Raw genomic sequence first — 19,635 nt, 5'->3', positions numbered from 1 at the left:
AAAACTGCCAAACTGCCATTTGACAAACGCACACATTGGGAATCAAAACATTCTAAGGGACTTGACCAAGAATTCACAAAATAGTTAAATAGTTAAAGAGTGAAACCCCAGATCTTCTGACATCAACTCTAACCTGCATTTCATTATATTCAGCTTCTTCCTTAGTTCCAAAGATTACCTGGTATAAAACAATGTGAACATCCAACTTGTTCTCTTTCAATTTTTGGTTATAGCCTCAAAGACCAACAAAAATAAAATAGGTAAAATGTATTTCACATAAAGAAGATAGATACCACGTCAGCTATAAAATGCTTGCAGCCCTGACCGGTTTGGCTCAGTGGATAGAGCATCGGCCTACGGACTGGGTCCCGGGAGGTTCGATTCCAGCGATTCCGGTCAAGGGCATGTACCTTGGTTGCAGGCACATCCCCAGTAGGGGGTGTGCAGAAGGCAGCTGATTGATGTTTCTCTCTCATAGATGTTCCTAACTCTCTATCCCTCTCTCTTCCTCTCTGTAAAAAATCAATAAAATATATCCAAAAAAAATAAAAATAAAATGCTTGCAAAGGGGTTTCCAAAAATCAAGATTTTGGCTTTTAAATCAGTACCCACTTATTCAAGGACCTTTCCATGTTTCTGTTCACATGCTTGACCTCTGCCATTGCAGTGGAATGAATATTTCTACACTAGTCTATTAATCCTTGGAGAAAGATAAAATATAGCAGAAACAGTGAACAGATAAATGAGTGAGTTCAGTCAAGCTCAACAAAATCCTGTTGACATCACCTGATAGCTACAGACACATGAGAAATACATGTTTATTACTGTACTAGAGGCCTGGTGCATGAAAATTCATGCACTGGAGGGGGCGTCCCTCAGCCTGGCCTGCCCCCTCTCACAGTCTGGGAGCCCTCAGTTGCAGGAGGCAACCAGCTATCAGGGGAAGGTGACCCCCCCCCATCACACCTGTGCTGCTGCCACTGCTGGCAGCACAAGCCTCAGCCTTCCCTGGTTACCTGAGCCTCTGACGGCCCTGGGCAGCTGAGGGGCTGAGGGGACTGGGCGCTGCCATCTTGTGGCTGTAGATGCCGCCATCTTTGAGGGTGTGGCAATCAATTAGCATATTCCCTCTTTATTAGATAGGATGCCACTGACTTTTGGAATTGACACAGCGAAAACAAATCAAATTGATACAATAGTTATCTATTATTTAATTCTTATGACATATGATCAGTAACTCAATATTTTTCTCTCCCAATAAATAAAGCATACTCTAAGGCAAATTGAGTGAAATTGAAGTAATTATAAATATATGTATACAAATTCTCTTATTGATTAAAAAGTAAGACATTTATACATTTTGGTTCTTAATAATTATTAGTGGTAAAATAATTGTGACATCCTGAAAATGAAATCACTCTTTTAATGTCAATAATTAATAATAATAATAAAACACTCTCTCAGAATCACATATTTACATATTTTGACGTGGGGGGGGGATTTTTTTGCCCTATTTTCTAAAATATTGCCCATTTTATGTTTTGCTTTTCATTTTATTGTTCATAGAATTTCTACTTAGGTAGGAATATCTTTCAATCAATTTTCTTTTGATACTATTATCTGCTATACAATTTCATGTAAAAAGCAAGACATAAAATTTTGGAGAAGATTGGATCTTTTATTAAGAGCTGTAATTACTCAATTAAAATGACTAATATTGTAATGCTGTTAACAGATACTTAAGATCATTTCCTAGATATTCCAACACTATTTAATGTCAATCTCTTTTATGTGGAAAAAAATATTAAAAAGTTTGGATGCTTTTTCCTTTCTCACCTAAGTGGCAAGAGACATGTCCCATTTCCGAATTAAGTATGGCACTGACAACCCCTAAAATCTCCTTACCTACCTACCAACATACCTTGTACACTATTACTTAGTGGTAATGGGATTTCAGAACTTACAAATCAGTTCTGTAAAAACTACTTTAGTAACCAATATAGAAGAAGTACATGTATTCCTTTGAATTACAAGACCCTAAATAATAAGATCATAGATAAATGTAGCAATCTCCATGTATTGCAGGATTGGGAACTGAAGTGTTGAATTGATACACACTCTTAGAATATGTTTTTCTCTATTAATGATGTTTCAATTTCCTCTAAGAGACTCAATTCTAGTTACTGCACAGAATATGTGTATCTCTGGAGACCTCTTTCAAATTTAGGATTTTGTCACTCTCAATAGGTGAGAAATAGAGGCAAGTTTTAAAAGGACTGATTCATTACTTTGGGATCTGCCCTACCATGCCACTATTGCACCTGAAAATATATGTATTTATTTCCTTCTGAAAGGAGTTAATATGAAATTTTGTAAGAGCATCATGTGTCATATTGTAAACGTGAAGAGATTTCGTATAACTGGTTATACAGTATGGCTCGCCTATAGTAAGTGCAATTTAAATTACATTAAGAATATTGAGATCTTTTAAGATGTTAATGGTTTAGAATAATTCACTACTAATACAATACTTTAACACCTGCATGAAGTATATTTTACATTTTTTGGAACATATTAATTATGTATTTTGGAACCAAATACATTCTTTACTTCCGAACAGATAAATTATATAAAAAAATTAATTATTCTCTTAAAAATCCCTTTTCATACATACCACAAATAGAAATTTAAAATTTAAAAAAGAGTATTTGTTTCTAGTGTCATTGTTTTGATTATCAAAACTTGTTTAAAATTCAAGGATCATAAATTTGGAGATGATAATATATGTCATCCTTTAACTCTAGTTCAGAATTAGCTGAAAGATTTTAACTGGAGTTTTTTCTTTCTCTCTCTCTCTCCCTCTTTCACACACACACACACACCCTCCCCAAAATTTAAAAAAGAGTATTTGTTTCTAGTGTCATTGTTTTGATTATCAAAACTTGTTTAAAATTCAAGGATCATAAATTTGGAGATGATAATATATGTCATCCTTTAACTCTAGTTCAGAATTAGCTGAAAGATTTTAACTGGAGTTTTTTCTTTCTCTCTCTCTCTCTCTCTTTCACACACACACACACACCCTCCCACACACACACACACACCATGGTGCTTTGTCCAATTCCAGGATACACCTTTTCTATTGTAGTTATTATAGATTTATATGGTTAACATGAATACAGTAATATGCTTTGAAGAAAGGGTGCTTTATTCAAGAATGCACAGAGATTCTTTTGGGCTAGTGGAGGGACATTTCTAATCTATGATTTGGTAGAAATAAGTTGCCATTGCTCCTCTTTCATTTTACTCTTATACTCAGGCAAAAATATTAATCATGCTAAAGTAATTTACATATATGAACTGATTTATATGAATATGATAAATCATCATTTTATTTATCAATATTCACTTTCATTCTCATTCAGTAAAAATTTACCATTGCTGACCCTGTAATAAGTGCTGGGAAAATAATGCTGAACAAAACAGAGAAGACCTTGCCCTCATGAGATTTAGAACTTTTGTTATCAAGGGAAAAGAAAAGTAGAAAGTTTAAAAAATATATATCTATCTAATAGTAATGCATGCTATGGAGAAAAATAAATCAAGGCAAATATAACAAGTTGTGCTGGGCGTGGGGAGAGGTACAGAATACCCTTTAGGGAAGGCCTTGCCATATGGGCGTGGCCTGGAGGAAGTGAGGATGGAAATTGGGCATGAGGATACCTGAAAAAGGAACACTGAAGGCAGAGAAAACTGTAAATGCCAATCCCCTTGGTCAGAAGTGAGCTTGGTGGCTCCAGAACCTTCAAGAGGGCCAGCAATAGAAGAGAGTAAGAGTAGTCGGAAGTAGAAGTCAGAAGGATCAGAAGGTATCAAAACTTGAAAGCCACTGGAAAGACTGTCTCCTATAAACAAATATAATACAGACAGTGAATGGGTATGTTTTCAGAGACTGACCTTTCAGAAAAAAAATGTTCTCTAAGTCACAGAGCAAAGGTTTAAGTTGGGTTGATGAATTTCATTTAAAATCTTTCAGACTGGTTCCTGACAAGGTGCCAATCTCTCTCTCCACCCCAAAATTTCTTTTCCCAGAAACTTTTTCTTGAATATTAAATAATTAATTAAAATTAATCATAATGTTCTTGGATGAAACAGCAAATTGAAAAAGAGAGAACATGAGCAGTATATGGAAAGTAGGAAAGGGCATGAAGCTGAGACCATGAAACCATCGGTTATCTTCCTTCATTATTGTATCATACACTCTATGGTATATAGCAAACTTAGATAAGTATTTTTTTTTCAGCAAATACCCAGAGACACTTATTCTACTAGCAACAAACAAATGTTGTAAACTAAGATAGAGAAGAGCCATCCATTTTGCTGAGTTACCACACAACACTGCTGACCTCTAAAAGGCATGCTAGGTCTATCATATTTTACTTCAGATATGAACAACAAGGTGCTAATACAATGCTACAACTTATAACCACCTCTTCTAATGACAAGATATAAGTCCTAGTATTAACTTTCACCTCTTATACAAACTTTACATTGTAGTTTTCTACCATCTCTCTTAAGATTGGGGGTGTTCAGTTAGGTGACAAATGAAGGCAACATGAAGCGATGTTACTGTTTATCTACCTTAGGCTCTCATACCATTTCAGGGCCTCCCTTGCAAGCAAGGGAACTCTTAGCACTCTCTGGCCCTTCAGCATGCTCCCGTCATTGCAACACTGCAGTGAAGTGACTGTGTTTGAATGGCTGAGGAACTACTTGTAACTTTCAATTCTCAATGGTGAAGTTGCAAGACGCATTTGGTATTCTCAGCAATCCACAGAAATAATTATTTTCTTATTTTATCTCACCTCTATAAACTTATAAATCCTCTACATCCTTTTTGGTTGATTCTGAAAAACTGTTGATTTTCTTTGTTCTCCGTTCTTCAGTCTATCCATCTTGTTTTCACTGAACCTTAACTCTATCAATGATTCTCCATTGTTCTTTTATTTTCCTGTACCTTTTATATTATCTTCTGCTCAGCTTAAAATATATGCTAATAAATATAAATTTAATGCTAATTATAAATATAAATTAGCTAATATCTATAAATATGCTAATATCTCTCCCCCAACAAAAGATTTAAAAAAATTAAAAAAGTCTGACTATTGATAAATATCACTGTTTCATGACTACTGTATTTGTCATTAGTTTTTAGTCTAAAAGAATAGACATTCTCTGTCTCCACTTTCCTTTTGACCCCTACTTAGCTGGTAAATTTCTCTGGCAATAAACTCCAAGATGCTAAACTCAATGGATAGTTTTTATTATCTTTTTTCTGTCTTTAAACTTTTTAACATCATTAAGTTTCTGCTATATATAGGATCTATACAAGTCTAACCATTGTGTTTAAAAACAAAACAAAACAAAAAAACACCTAATCATTTCTTCCTGAAATTCCTCACATCTTGATATCACATAAAAACATTTTCTTAAGTTGCCTACTATTTTCTGAACAAAGTTGCCTACTATTTTCTGAACATCCTCAAACCTGTTAGTGGAAATTCCTTTCTCCTCTTTTTCCTTAAAAATTAGCATTCCACATGGGTCTGTAAAATGTCACTGCTTCTCTGACTTTCTAGATATGCTATCCAGAGAACCTCATCCACTTTCATAATTTTAATACTTTATTATGACATTCTCCCTGATTTATCTTTAAAGCTGACTTACTTTGTGGTTTTAGACATAATCCAGTAGACATCTTTATTTTAATAAAGAGAAAGATGAGGAGAAGATTAAATAGAAAGAAAAAAGAAGAAAAATAGATGAGCTTTATTAACATATGTAGCTTTAGTGTATACTATAACATTCATATTCATATTTAATCCTCACAAAACCTTAGATTCAAGTAGAAATATTATTGTGTCAATTTCACATATGATGAAACTAAGGCTTAGAGATGTTAATAATATTCCTACAGTCCCATACCCAAAAATAGATCAAAGAATTAGAACTCACCTATGCATACAATCTAAGCCAGTAGTCCATGCAATAGTTGCTTCTAGGAGTATGTCATACTTAACATGTCCAAACTATTTTTTTACCTTTTATTTCTGTATTATTTCTTCCTGTATATGTTAATTGTAATTAAGACATTTGCATCTACTCAAGCCATAAAACTTGGCATTATTTTAGTTCTATGATGACCAGCCCCTGTCAATCTGGCCCATTTTAGCTCCTACTACTCCTTTAAATGTATTTCAAGCTGCAATAATATAGAACAGCTTATATTTCCTCAGTGTTGCCATGGTATTTTATTTCTCTGTGACCTTGCTCATTTTGTGTCCTCTACTAAAATGCACTCCATTCCACTGTTTTTTAAATTTAAGTAGAGCTGGTATATAATATTATGTTTGTTATATTAGTTTCAGTTGTACAATGTAGTTATTTGACAGATTTTACCATGTGATCACCGCACTAATTCTACTAATCATCTGTCACTGCATAAACTTATAAAAATATTATTAACTATATTCCCCTTCATCTTTTTCATCCATTCCTCTTTCCTCTTCCCCTCTGGTATCCATCCCTTTGGTCTCTTTCTATGAGTCTGTTTTTGTTTTGTTTTGTTGGTTGGTATGCTTTGTTTTTTTAAGATTCCACAAATAAGTGAAACTTTACAGTATTTGTCTTTTTCTGTCAGACATATTTTACTAAGCATAAAACCCTTTAATGCCGGAAGCTGGTCCATCCTTGCTGCTTGACACAGTTGCTGCAGGGAAGAAACATCTGCACAGCATATGTCTCAAGGGACCTGGTGTATATGGCATACTGTTCTTAATATGTTTGCTCCCCTTCTTGGCACTATGTGTTTTAACCAAGGTCACCTCTCTGAGAAAGGTTGTTTTCCCAGGTAGGGATTTTTCCCTGAAGTTAGGGAGGGAATAAAATCCCTTAACTAAGTGCCAGGCGGGTAGTTAATCACTTTAACTATGAACAATCACGCTTAAGCTACATAATCTTTACTCCCTGGAATGGAGATAAGAAATGCCCTAACCTTTGGAATAGAAATGGGCAGGATTAAAATCAACTGGTATAAATACAGATGTAGCAAGACAATAGAAGACAGAACCTGGCAACCGAACCTAGACAGAACCTGGCTGGAGAACCTAGACAGAACCTGGCTGGAGAACCTAGACAGAACCTGGCTGGAGAACCTAGACAGAACCTGGCTGGAGAACCTAGACAGAACCTGGCTGGAGAACCTAGACAGAACCTGGCTGGAGAACCTAGACAGAACCTGGCTGGAGAACCTAGACAGAACCTGGCTGGAGAACCTAGACAGAACCTGGCTGGAGAACCTAGACAGAACCTGGCTGGAGAACCTAGACAGAACCTGGTTATAGAACCTGGCTATGCTGATCAACTGAACGCTGCCTCCGTGTCATTCCTTCTTGGCTGACTCAGTCCACACCTTGGGGGATCCCCTGGACCTGTTGGGGTTGGACCTCAACACTTTAAGTCTATCCATGTTGTCACAAATGGCAAGATTTTATTCTTTTTTTATTGTTGCATAATAGTCCATTGTGTGTGTCTATACATATACACACATATATATCCCATCTTCTTTATCTATTCATCAGCTCATTTTTTTAAAATCTAATCCCCACCTACCCCATATGTAGTTTCCTGAAACCAAAGCCACCACAACTCCAAGAAGTACCAGAAGACTCGTAGTTACAGTATATTTGTTTAGAGATGACAACAAACTTCTAGTAGAGGCATAAAGTATAATTACATATAATTAAGAAACATGGCATTTTTTCCTCACCTACACAAATTCTTATAAACTTTAAAATTTGAGCAAATGTCCCTCTTAGTGCTCCCTGAATCCTCCGTCACATAAATGATTAGTTGCTTAACCCAACTACATTTTCTAGCCTCTTTCTTCCTTTCTGCCAGAAAAATCCACACCACGTTTGCTGTGCTCAAATTCCAAACATTTACACGTGCAGTGCAGCCTCTTCAGTTACAGCTGGGCCATGGGCATGTGACCCAGGCTTAGCCAACAGGACCTGACAGGAACTCTGTGAGGGTGACTGAGAAAGTGTTCACTCCGCAGTAAAACAAAAGAGAAAGATAAGGAAGACCCGTTTCTTGACATGCTCCCTATATTCGTGTTCTAGCACTGCCATAACTAAACATCACACACTGAGTACCTTAAACAACAGAAACTTCTGTTTTTACTGCCCTGGAAGCTGAAGTCCCAGAATCGAGGTTCCAGCAAGGTTGACTCCTTTGGAGGTCTCTCTCCTTGGCTCCCAGAAGGCCTCCATCTTCCTACCTCTTTACTTAAATATGCCTTTGTGCCCCCGGTGTCTGTGTGTTTAAATTTCATCTTCTTATAAGGACACGAGTCAGATTGGACTAGGGCCCACTCTCATGGCCTCATGTTAACTCAGCTACCACTTCCTGGGGCCTATCTCCAAATACACTCACATTCTGAAGTACTAGGGGTTAGGGCTTTAGCATACAAAGGAGAGGGGTACAATTTAGCCCATACACCCCCCAACAATTGCTATCTTGGATGTTGCCATGGAATGTACTATTTTGTATGGTGACTGGCTCCTGAGGGGAAAGACAGAGAATCCCAGAGAAGGCAGCTCAGAACCCTCTTGTCTCTTATCTGCTATATTAACCAGCCTCGGAAAGCCTCTGCCTCCACCCTCTTTTAGGTTAACAAGTGCACTGACACTTTAAAGTGATTTTAGGTTAATATATTCCAACTTGCACGCTAGAATATTTAATTGATATACTAATATAGCACTTCTGTAATATAATAATCAATGAAACTGATTTTAACTCAAAAGTAATATTGCATTTATCATCATTTTTCTGCTACCCATTACAGTGCCTAATTCTTAATAAACATTTATTCAACTGAATGAACTCCATGCTTCTACACCCGGAATCATACATTAAATTCCCTCTCCTGACCCTTGATCTCTCTTGGAAAGTCTTCATAAAGTCACTTTTTCTTGTACCCACTAGAAAAAAATTATCTTTTATATTTTTTTTCTCCAACTCTGCTGGTATCTCTAAGTCTTTCCACATTTTGGCTTTTCTTTGCTTCCTACTTATTTGCATCTCTCAGCAGTCATGAATCAATAGTGACTTTATATTTTAAGGAATAACATATATTAGTTATGACTTTATTATATAAAATATATGATCCAGTTGATAGTTGGTAGTTGATATATACTTTTTGGTTCATTCAAAAGTTCAAGGTTGGAAATAATAATTTCCTGGATTTAGGAAGCACCTCTAGTGCATTCATCTGTGTTCTGAAGCAGGCTCAGTTCTTCCTCATTTAACTAAATGTGACTTGTTCAATAATTTTTATCAGATGAAATGCTATATTCACTTTAATATTAAATTTTATGGCCTTTAAATCAGAGCAGGAGTTGTACTGATTCTTGGAAATATGCAATGCATTGTGACATGACAATAATCTATAATTTGAGCCTTCAATTTTGAAATATTCTCCAGTTTTTAAAAAGACATATAGAAATATGGGTAGCTTCATAAAATGAATATTACTACAGCTTACTCCTTTATTTAACTTCACAGAAAAAAAAATCTTTCAGTTTGACATATGTTTCATGCTTCTCTGATCCATTACTATGGGACCTCAGGACTCCCTGAGTATTCACAGAAGCTCTGAAGTGATGTATATTTCTGGTGAAACTATGCCTTTTACTACTACTACTTCTTGAAAGTTGTGGTAATCACTCTTCTCAGTTGTCCACAGCCAAAGACAAACCCAACTCAGGCCATTCCCTGATACGTTAGATCAGCAGTTTTCAACTGGTGTGCCACAAGAATTTTTAAGACATGCAGTAATACCTGACTACTGTCAAATAAAACAACAACAACAGAAAAAATAACAATGGCTGTCCGGTGTGAATGAATCAAAATTATACATATTATTTTTGTCAGATTGGCCAAAAATATATTTCTGGGTGTGCTGAAGAATTGTAGTGATTAGTTTATATGTGCCATGAGATGACAATGGTTGAAAATTGCTGCTTTTGATAAAGAAGATTGCTTAATCTCTTTGCTCTATTATTTGAAAACTACAATTTTCCCTTTGGGAAGGCTTAGGGGTTGGTGTTAGGGGGGGGAATGGAAAAGACACCATCTCCAATTGACCTGAAAGCTGGACCCGGGGCATGAGAGGCTCCTCACGCCCGCCCCCTCCTTGTAATGTATGTTCTGGCCAATGTTCCCACAGTGGGAACTGTCCCAAGGAGGCTGCCTTGAGAGAGTAAGATGTGGAGACCACCTGGATGGTATAAGTAACGGAAACCAGTTAAGGACTCTATATAAACTTTTAAGATTCTGGAGGGTCCTTTTGAAGATCTACTCATTTTGTGAGTATGTAAGTTCCCTTGCAAACGCATTGCCTTCCAATCAGGAGTGTTTTTGCCTCTTTCTTCGGTCTCTCATTGCCTTCCTCTCTATGCACGGGGGCCAGTTTGTGAACCAACAGTTTGATTCAAAAGGAGTAAGAGAATGTGTCAAGTTGACTCCATGTAAAATACAAGGGTCTTATCTATATTTATTGTCATGGTAAAATAAAACTATTAGCATTAATTTTTTTTCAGTGGGTTGCCAATTTGTACATGGCGCTACATTAGTCAGTGAAAGCACAGGTTCAAGATGATTGCTATTTTCTAGATGTACAAGAATCCAAGATAACAACAAGAGAGTTAGTAAAACTACCTTGAATAAGCAAACAAAAAGGAGCTATGCGAGTTGGTGGAAAGGAATTAACATTTTTCATTTAATTAGTTATTATGTCAACTGAGAAATATGAAAATCACTGTATTAAAAGCATACCTTCAGAACACTTTTAATAATTTTTAAAAGAATTCTTAAAATGCTGATTTGGTGATAGCTAATATTTTCTAGAGTAATCACTGCTATTTCCAAATAATATAATATATTTTGTAAGGTTCTCCATAGGACTATGTTTTTAGATTCTGTATGTATGTGATGTTTATTATATTTATGTTCCTATTGCTTACTTCATGTAACTAAGCAGTAGGATCAAATTTTCTTATAAAGTAAAATATCATCCTTAATATGGAGTTTTTTAAAACTTATTTCACTGGATTGAACTACAGAGATAATATGTATGATGTTCTCCATAAAATATTTTACCTATTTTTGGTTAGGTTCCCAAGCATACAGGGTTGGCAGAACTGCTAAGTAGAAGGAAAAATACCCAGTTGAAAGATGGAGCTGACATACAATTTATCTTTACACAACAATCATTTCAATGGGGAAAATAAAGGATTTGGGCTCTAAATGCGGGAAAGTGAACAATGCCTTTCCAAGGAGCTGGGAACCGTGTACTTTCGGAAGTCAAGAAAAAATAAATGGTGGAGATTACAGCCAGTGGCATCCGGAGGATGATATATGGTATTGTTGAAAATAAGCTTCTGTAAAGGATTTTTTGCGGAGTGACACCATAATTTTATAGCCACTGGGCAATTGTGAAGTGTCTTACATAGACCTTCAGATGGTAAAAAATATATATATTTGTAATTTAAAATAAAAATTCAGAAAGGATATCATGTTTTTAAAAATGTCTCTCATTCATGAAAATGCTGGTCAATGCCTGATCCTGGAGGACGCGCAGTTCTTAGTTCCTGGAGTCTAGAGACTTCTAAAGATATCTACCGACCCTACTTGTTTGCTTTGACAAAGCAATCTGCAGTACCAAAACTAACGGCAGCCTTGTGGCATTTTTTGAAAGTACAATAAATAACAGATTATAGAGAATACATAACAATAAATAACAGACATAGAGAACATGTCATTTAAAAGAAGAGGGATGATTCAGGGCAAGAAAGAAGATAGAACACAGTGACATAGCAGGTACATTTTCCACACTGAGCCTTTGTGAAGCTGCAGAAAAATTATGGGAAAGGGAGAGGATGAAAGTGGATTCTGAACTTGGGTCATTTATTGGATGTACTAATAAATATAGAAAATCAAGCAGCCAAATGGCTATAGATTGGAAATGAACACGTCCTGTTTGGAAGGTTTGCTAAATTCAAACCATCTTATTTCCCTCACATTCACCATTTCCCTTTAATGTCATATCTACCCAAGCCCCCAAAGTTTTAGTGAAAGCCACCCAGATCTTATGAAATTTTAAAACTGCTGAGGTTGTCCTATTGTTTTCTTAAAGGGAAATACACACTGCTTAATTTTTTTCTCATGAGACTTTTGAACTATAATAGACATAATATTTAAATGCCTAACATTTAGATTATGTCTCTAAGTAAATACTTGGGCTACAGTTTTTGATCAGACATGTGTCTATTGTTAAATATATTGACCAGGTATACTTAGAGTGAAAGGAGATTCACTGAACTTTTTAGTCAGGTAAGCAAGATGTGTTTTTCAATAAAGTATGTGGCTTTAGGAGACAAAATCATGAAAACAGATGCAAAAGGAAGGACTCAAATCTACCTGAGATTAACAGAATGCACACTTGAAATCTACACAGTAGCCCAATAGAAGCCAGACCATCCAGATTATCATCAGATCCAAGATATTACAATATTCTCAATTTCTCTCTCAGTAATATTGAGTACATGAAAATATATACATGTAATTATATTTTCCATTTTTGAAAAATCACTTTTTTCCCCCATATCCCTTTCTAGCTGCCATCTCATTTCTCTTTTTACATCAAAGGTCCTGGAAAAGTTATCCACATGCACTGTCTCAATTTCCTCTTCTATTTTCTCTCTCTTCATATCCAATCAGTCTTCTTCTTTCCTGAATTCAACTCAGGCGGCCCCTATTAAGGTAAAAGATTATCTCCACTGTCTAAAGCAGGGGTCCTCAAACTACAGCCTGCGGGCCACATGCAAATACAAATATTGTATTTGTTCCCATTTTGTTTTTTTTACTTCAAAATAAGATATGTGCGGTGTGCATAGGAATTTGTTCAGTTTTTTTTTTTTAAACTATAGTCCGGCCCTCCAACGGTCTGAGGGACAGTGAACTGGCCCCCTGTTTAAAAAGTTTGAGGACCCCTGGTAAAGCTTGATATCAATTTTGAGAATTTTGAGTCCTTTTCATGTTTGAACTACCAGCAACATTTGACATCATCGCTTACTCTTGCCTCACTGAAGTAGTGTCTTCCCATGGCTTCCAAGTTCTCACATACTTCTCCTTCTCTCCCAATCTCTCTGGTTACTCTGCTTCACTCTGTTTTGTTGGTCATTTCTCAAATGTCCAACAAATAAACATAGTAATTCCTCAGAGCCCACTCCTTTGACCTACCCTGTTCTTTCTCTTCACTCACTCCCTGCATTCATCCAGTTCCTTGACCTCAAATAACATCTACTTGTTGACTGCTCCCCAATTTTTATCTCCATCCTAGGCTTTTTTTTCAATTCCAGTCTTGTATATTCAAATGCCTACCTAACATCTCTGATTGGATAACAAATGCATTACAAACTTAACATGTTGAAAAACAAACACCTAATCTTCCATCCAAAATTCACTTTTTCTTCTAAATCTCCCTCAGTTTAGTCAATGGCAGCTGTATCTTCCAGGTGCTCAAGTCTCAGTCAGTCATTCCTGACTCCTCTCTTCCTCACACTTTGTCAAATCCATCAGAAAGACTCCAGGAGTACAATTTTAAAATGCACATGTTGTCTCAGCATGTATTATCATCCGTATTGCTACCACACTGTACTGTAGAGTACCATCAAATAACCTGCATTATTGAAATAATTCACCCTCTTTTACTATTGCAGCCCTAAAAGCTTTTCTCTTCCCAGCAGCCAAAGCGATCCTTTTATGATGTCATTCAAATCGTGGCACTCTTTGGTTGGAATATAGATGCCAATCTCCTACTATTGTATAGAAGGCTATAAGATCCGGACTTGTTACCCCTCTAACTTCTTTTACTAGTCTACATCACTCACTACATCCTAGGCACACTGGCTAGCTTTTTCTTGACTACATATATCATGTATAGTAGAGCCTTTTTCTTTAATGTGTAAGTCATGATTGAGGCCTCTGCTCTGACAGGTCCTTCTACATAAAAAAGTTCCTCCATTCATGTTCACACGCCTTGCATCTTCACCTGTCTCATCTCCAGTTTGGTCTTATTGACCACATTATGCAAAATAGCACCTCCTATCATTTCTAGCCCCTCACATAGTCCTTACTGCCTAATTTTTCTCCATTATAGTTACCACCATTTGATATAATCTATAGGTCATTTACCCTTCAATTATTTGTCTCCACCACTAGAATAAGCATATGGATTTGAAACTGTTTTGTTCATTATTTATCCTCAGCACATGGAACAATGCCTGACACTTAATAAGGTACTTAAAAATGAATGAATAAAGTTATGTTGCTAAGTTTTCAATATATTTTGTTCAGATGAATCATTTTATTAATAAGTGCAAAGTTACAAAAGAGAGAGGTGTATATGAACATTCTGAGAAATCAAGTGGGAAGTTTTCAACTGATTGACATTCATTGTCAGAGCTCTATTTTACCTACATAGTGCCATGTTCAAACTTTTAGAACATTCCCTCACATACATTGGTAAGTTCTAACTTGAACTGGTTTATTGCATTAGTACAATGTTCAGTGATGAATTTGGTAATAATATAATTATGTTGAAAGCCCATAGCATATCTACCACATGTCAAGAGTTGGACATTTCTTATGTACCATCTCAAGATCTTCTCATCCCAGACTCTCATTCCAGCCATGGTTACAGCAACCAGTTCCAGGCAGAAACTGGTTTTGCATGGGCTACCCTCAGGAAATGATGTGCATCCATGCATGTACAACTCTGATGTCAGGGTGTGAACGCCAGAGAGACAGCCCATCATCTGTAGGGAATTAGGATGGATAGATATTGATTTCATCCTTTTGTCCTCTGGGTAATCCCTTCTAAAATGCATTTAATAAGCTTTTTCATAATGTACTGGCATCATCAAACTGCAGTGACCCAGAGCAGTGGTGAACTCAAAAATGCACTCTCACATTGGCAGTCTTCCTTGCTTCACATCCCTGTGTTGACCTCTGCTTTGTGCATGCAAGGGTTTCTGACTTTGTGGGAGCCCAAGTCTGGAACCGTATTAAACATTTAAAAATATTTTTTGTGTGTTCCTTTGGAAACTTACTATTACATATTTTTATAATCTCCAGTTTTCAAAAGAAGAAAATGAGGCTCATCTAATTAACATATCTTGCAAAGATAAGAGTCAGCAGTGAAGTCATTTTTTGTCTGACTCCAAATTCATATTCTTTCTATGGCACAGAAAGATGTGAACTAGTCAGTTAAAAGAACTCCTAAACTCTTGATGCAATTTGATTTAAAAACAAAAAGTTTTAAGGGGTACAGAGTTGTAATGCACAAAAATTATGATTACAGGACAATTCATCAAACTAAAATATACAATAATCCTGTAATAAAAATATGTTAATTGTGGATATGTGATGGATAATTTCTGTTTGCTTCATCCTTCTTGTCCTATGACATATTTCTGGGAAGCTCGTCTTTATGAGACAATCTAGCTCTTTTGTCCACTGGTCACAGTTAGTTTCAGCTGGTAGGAAACATTGTCAGTACACAGAATGGGCTGAAATATGGCCAGGCTATCTATTACCTCACTTCCTTCATTGCCTCTGGGAAACCACACAACTCCTGTACATAGTTCTCTGTCTTGTGTACCAGCCATGGGGTAGTACACCTCTCCTTGATGGTTCTCTCACTTCACCTACAACCTTATAAATTAGCTGCTTTATTAAACTCTTCTTAATGACTCTATATTTGACTGTGCCATCTGTTTCCTTCTGGGATTCTGGATCATACAACAGACCATAAAAATCATTAAAATATAATATTCTTAAGAAAGGAGACGTTGAAAGTAATTAGGGACAGATTGTCCACTGCGGAGGGTGGAGGAATACAATAATTATTAAGGGGAATGATAGTTATATATTGAAGAGGAGAAAATAAATGTTTTATTTATGGGTCAAAGAGACCCCTGTGGTATAATGTGAGAAATGTAAAGATTTACATACTAACTAAATCGCTGGCTCAATAACGAAAAGCCTTTGCTGTGTAAATTTTGTAAAATAAATACACGACCCAGCTTTTAATTGTTTCGGTCATCATTTGGTAATGTTCACTCTAGTGGCTAAAATACTTAACAAAAGGTCAACCTTGACCTGTAACATATATTGCTTGTATCTTTGATGTAAACTGGCATATGCATTGACTGCAGAGATATTTACTGCGAGTTGTATGGTTTGGAACTTGAAATTATTTTTATAGGAAAAGCACTCTTCTTACTACTTATCAGTTTGTATTAAATGGATTTATTCTTACATAGACTTCCCATAAAATTGGAGTCTAACGTTAAATTTTATGGATATGAAACCATGAAATCCAGCCTTAATAAAGAAAATTTCATACACTGCTTCAGGACTGGAGATTTAGATAGCTACAGAGGGGAAGATTAATGGGGTGGAAAGACTGAAGTACAGCTACTGCATTTCCTTCCCTTTTTAGACTTGGTGTTCAGCCTCCTATCACCTGGCAATTTTCTAATATCTCTCTTCACATTTCTCCTCTTCCTATATGACTTCTACTTTAAAAATTGTAATTGTTTCAGCCTTTAAAAATAATAACTCCCTCAATAGCTTTTAAAATTGGTGCAAATTTCAAAATTTGAGACTTTCTTAATTATGTCCTCTCCCAATTCCTATAGAAAGAAATCCTCTGAGCCCTTAAGGGCTCACAGAAAGATAGGGAACTTTCAACTTTGGCATTTCAGATAAGCATTTTTCATATTATTTTACTTCAATATGGGTTCAGCATGTTGTTGGAGGAAGCATAATGGATGCCAATCCTGAATCATGAGCTAATATGTTCCACATACTGACAAGGATGATAGATGTAAAAAGGAAAGCAAAGAGCACTTATCAGAGATAAGACAAAGAAAAATACACAGGAGCTGATGGCTGGTTAGGCATGATGATCTAAAGAAAGGGAATGTTTGTTAGCAATGATTCTGGGTTGTTGGGCCTAGGTAACAGAATTGGATTCTGTCATAATCACATAGAGAAAGCAGGAGGGAGTGTCTGTCATGGAGGATGGCATGTTTGGATGAAACATGTTGAAGAGTGTGAAAAGACAACAGGAGATTAGGAGAAAATGAAAAATAAACTTGGATAATACGAAACTTGCTTGAGATGACAAAGAAATATATTTGAGATCACTTTGAAAGCAGTAATGCTTCCCACAGTGATCACTGCCTTGTGGTTAAATAGAAATACTGAAGAATAATCCTTCCTATTAAAATTATATACACATATTTGCTTAATGCAGCATCAAATGCAATTGCTGTTATTTTTTGCTAGTCAGGCAATTTCGTTAGTGATTTGTAGACTCCATGGCATTGGTATGTATCACATATCTGTGCTGTCTTTTTCTCACTGTCCATTATTCCTTGAATAGCTGCCACTCTCTTTTCTTTCAGGACAGTTTTTTTTCTATTCTTCAGTTCAATGACAAAACACAACCACAACCAGCCTCTAAGCCTTATTTTTATGACAGAGATTACTACGTACTGACCCAGTACCATTTTTTCCAACTTCATTCATAATCGAACCATGATTTATTGATGATTACCCCACCTCACAGAATAAAAACTATATTTTGTAGCTTCTTTTCTTATAATGGTGGCTATAAAAATCAAAGCAACATTTGTTAGGGAAGAAACCATAAGTAAGCATTTGAGGTCTTTCTTCATTCTTCCTTCCTACTGGCTGAAATGCAAATGTGATAGCTAGAGTGTTAGCAGCCATCTGGCATGACGACTTCAATAAGAAGATGGAAATTAGTGTTGAGGATGGCAGAGTAGAAACACAGAGAAAACCAGTTCCTTGGTGATTCTGAAGTCACCAAACCAAGGGAGGAGGACCTATCTGCAGACTTCTCTAATGTGAGAGACAAATAAACTTCTACTTAAGTAGCCACAGTCATTCTTTTATTAACAATCAAACTTAACACTGACACTACAGCATGTTCTGTCCAAATGCCCAATATTTCAAGTTCTAAAATCTTAAGAGACTTATTTACAGAACTCAAATTAGATTTATGCCCTTGTACCAGTCAACTTCTTTTATAAGGGAAGAATCTATTTTACAAAACGATTTTTTCCGGGGTAATCATATGGGTGGAGATGGCAATACTTCTCTGAAAATTTGGGGACCAGGCTGACAACACAAAAGATGACCAAGAAAACTTTTCCAAAATGTCTACTTTCTGCAAGTAATCTTGGATATTTTAAATCTTAAACTCTATTTTCTTGTATTAATTTTTAAGTGAGTTATGGTTAATATAAATAAAGGAAAATTATGTGAGTAGTATTATATGACTTTAAGCAATAAAATTTACTCTTTGAGGCTCAGAGCAAGATGTAAGAATGAAATTGTATTGTTGCCTTATCTTTATTCCTGTGTGCATTATGAAATGAAAGATAAGAGATTGTTTTAATTTCACTAATAAATATGCCACGTTGGATTGAAAAACTGTGCATAATGCGAATGACAAATATTTTTGTTACTGAGAAGACTAAAACTTGATATTATAATCTATGTAAAAGCATGTGACTCATTAAATTTACTTCATAAATTCATACAATTGTCTTGACAAGGCATCTATTTCTAATGCAACATATGCTTGTTAGTAAAATGTTTACAACCATCATTTTGTCATAAAGTCAAAGAAAAGGATATTTACTTGGCAGATGGTGCAATCATAACATTTCATTGGTTTATATAATGCCCAAGTTTGTTTAATTTACATTAACTTTTTTATCACTTTGTGAATGATTTAAAAATTATTAGGTGTAAAATTTTAAAATATTCACCCCAAATTGTAGATTAAGCTAAAGTAAAATATTCAGGACATAGTATTTAGTTTATATATATATAATAACTCTCTTAAAAGTCTGAATATCTAGATAAGCAGAAGATTAAAATGACTTCTTAAACAGTCTGTATTTTTTTTTTGTGTGTGTGTTTTTGAAAGGGGATCTATTTCTATAAATTAAAAAATGTTAGAAAATGTGCACAGAAACTTTGCATTTAATGCTAAGAAAACAGAAAATTCATACTAACATCTTGGAAAACAAAATTCCAGGAGTTTGATATAGATTGACATTCTTAGAGTGAATGCACAAAAATATATTCTAGTCATATTTCTGCATTAAGTAGCTATAACTTAGGCAAAGTCACTCAATCTTAGTATATGCCCGTTTTCTCATGCATAAAAGGAAGTTAATTTTACCTGACTTTACATAAAGAACATGAAGAAAAAAATGTGCTCATAGGAAATGCATTAAAGACATTTAAAAATTTCCAGTGATGGAGCTAATCCAATACATAGAAAGTAACCACAATTTGTCAGATTTAACCAAGTTATAGTTCAAATATTTTCAATGCAATTTAGAACATCTGACACAGAGAAAGAGAATGAATTAATGTTATTAAAGTTTGGATATATATATA

This window comes from Myotis brandtii, unplaced genomic scaffold (genome assembly GCF_000412655.1).
Source record: "Myotis brandtii unplaced genomic scaffold, ASM41265v1 scaffold285, whole genome shotgun sequence".
Lineage (NCBI taxonomy): Eukaryota > Metazoa > Chordata > Mammalia > Chiroptera > Vespertilionidae > Myotis > Myotis brandtii.
The sequence above is the reverse complement of the archived record's forward strand: the minus strand, read 5'-3'. Positions refer to the sequence as shown.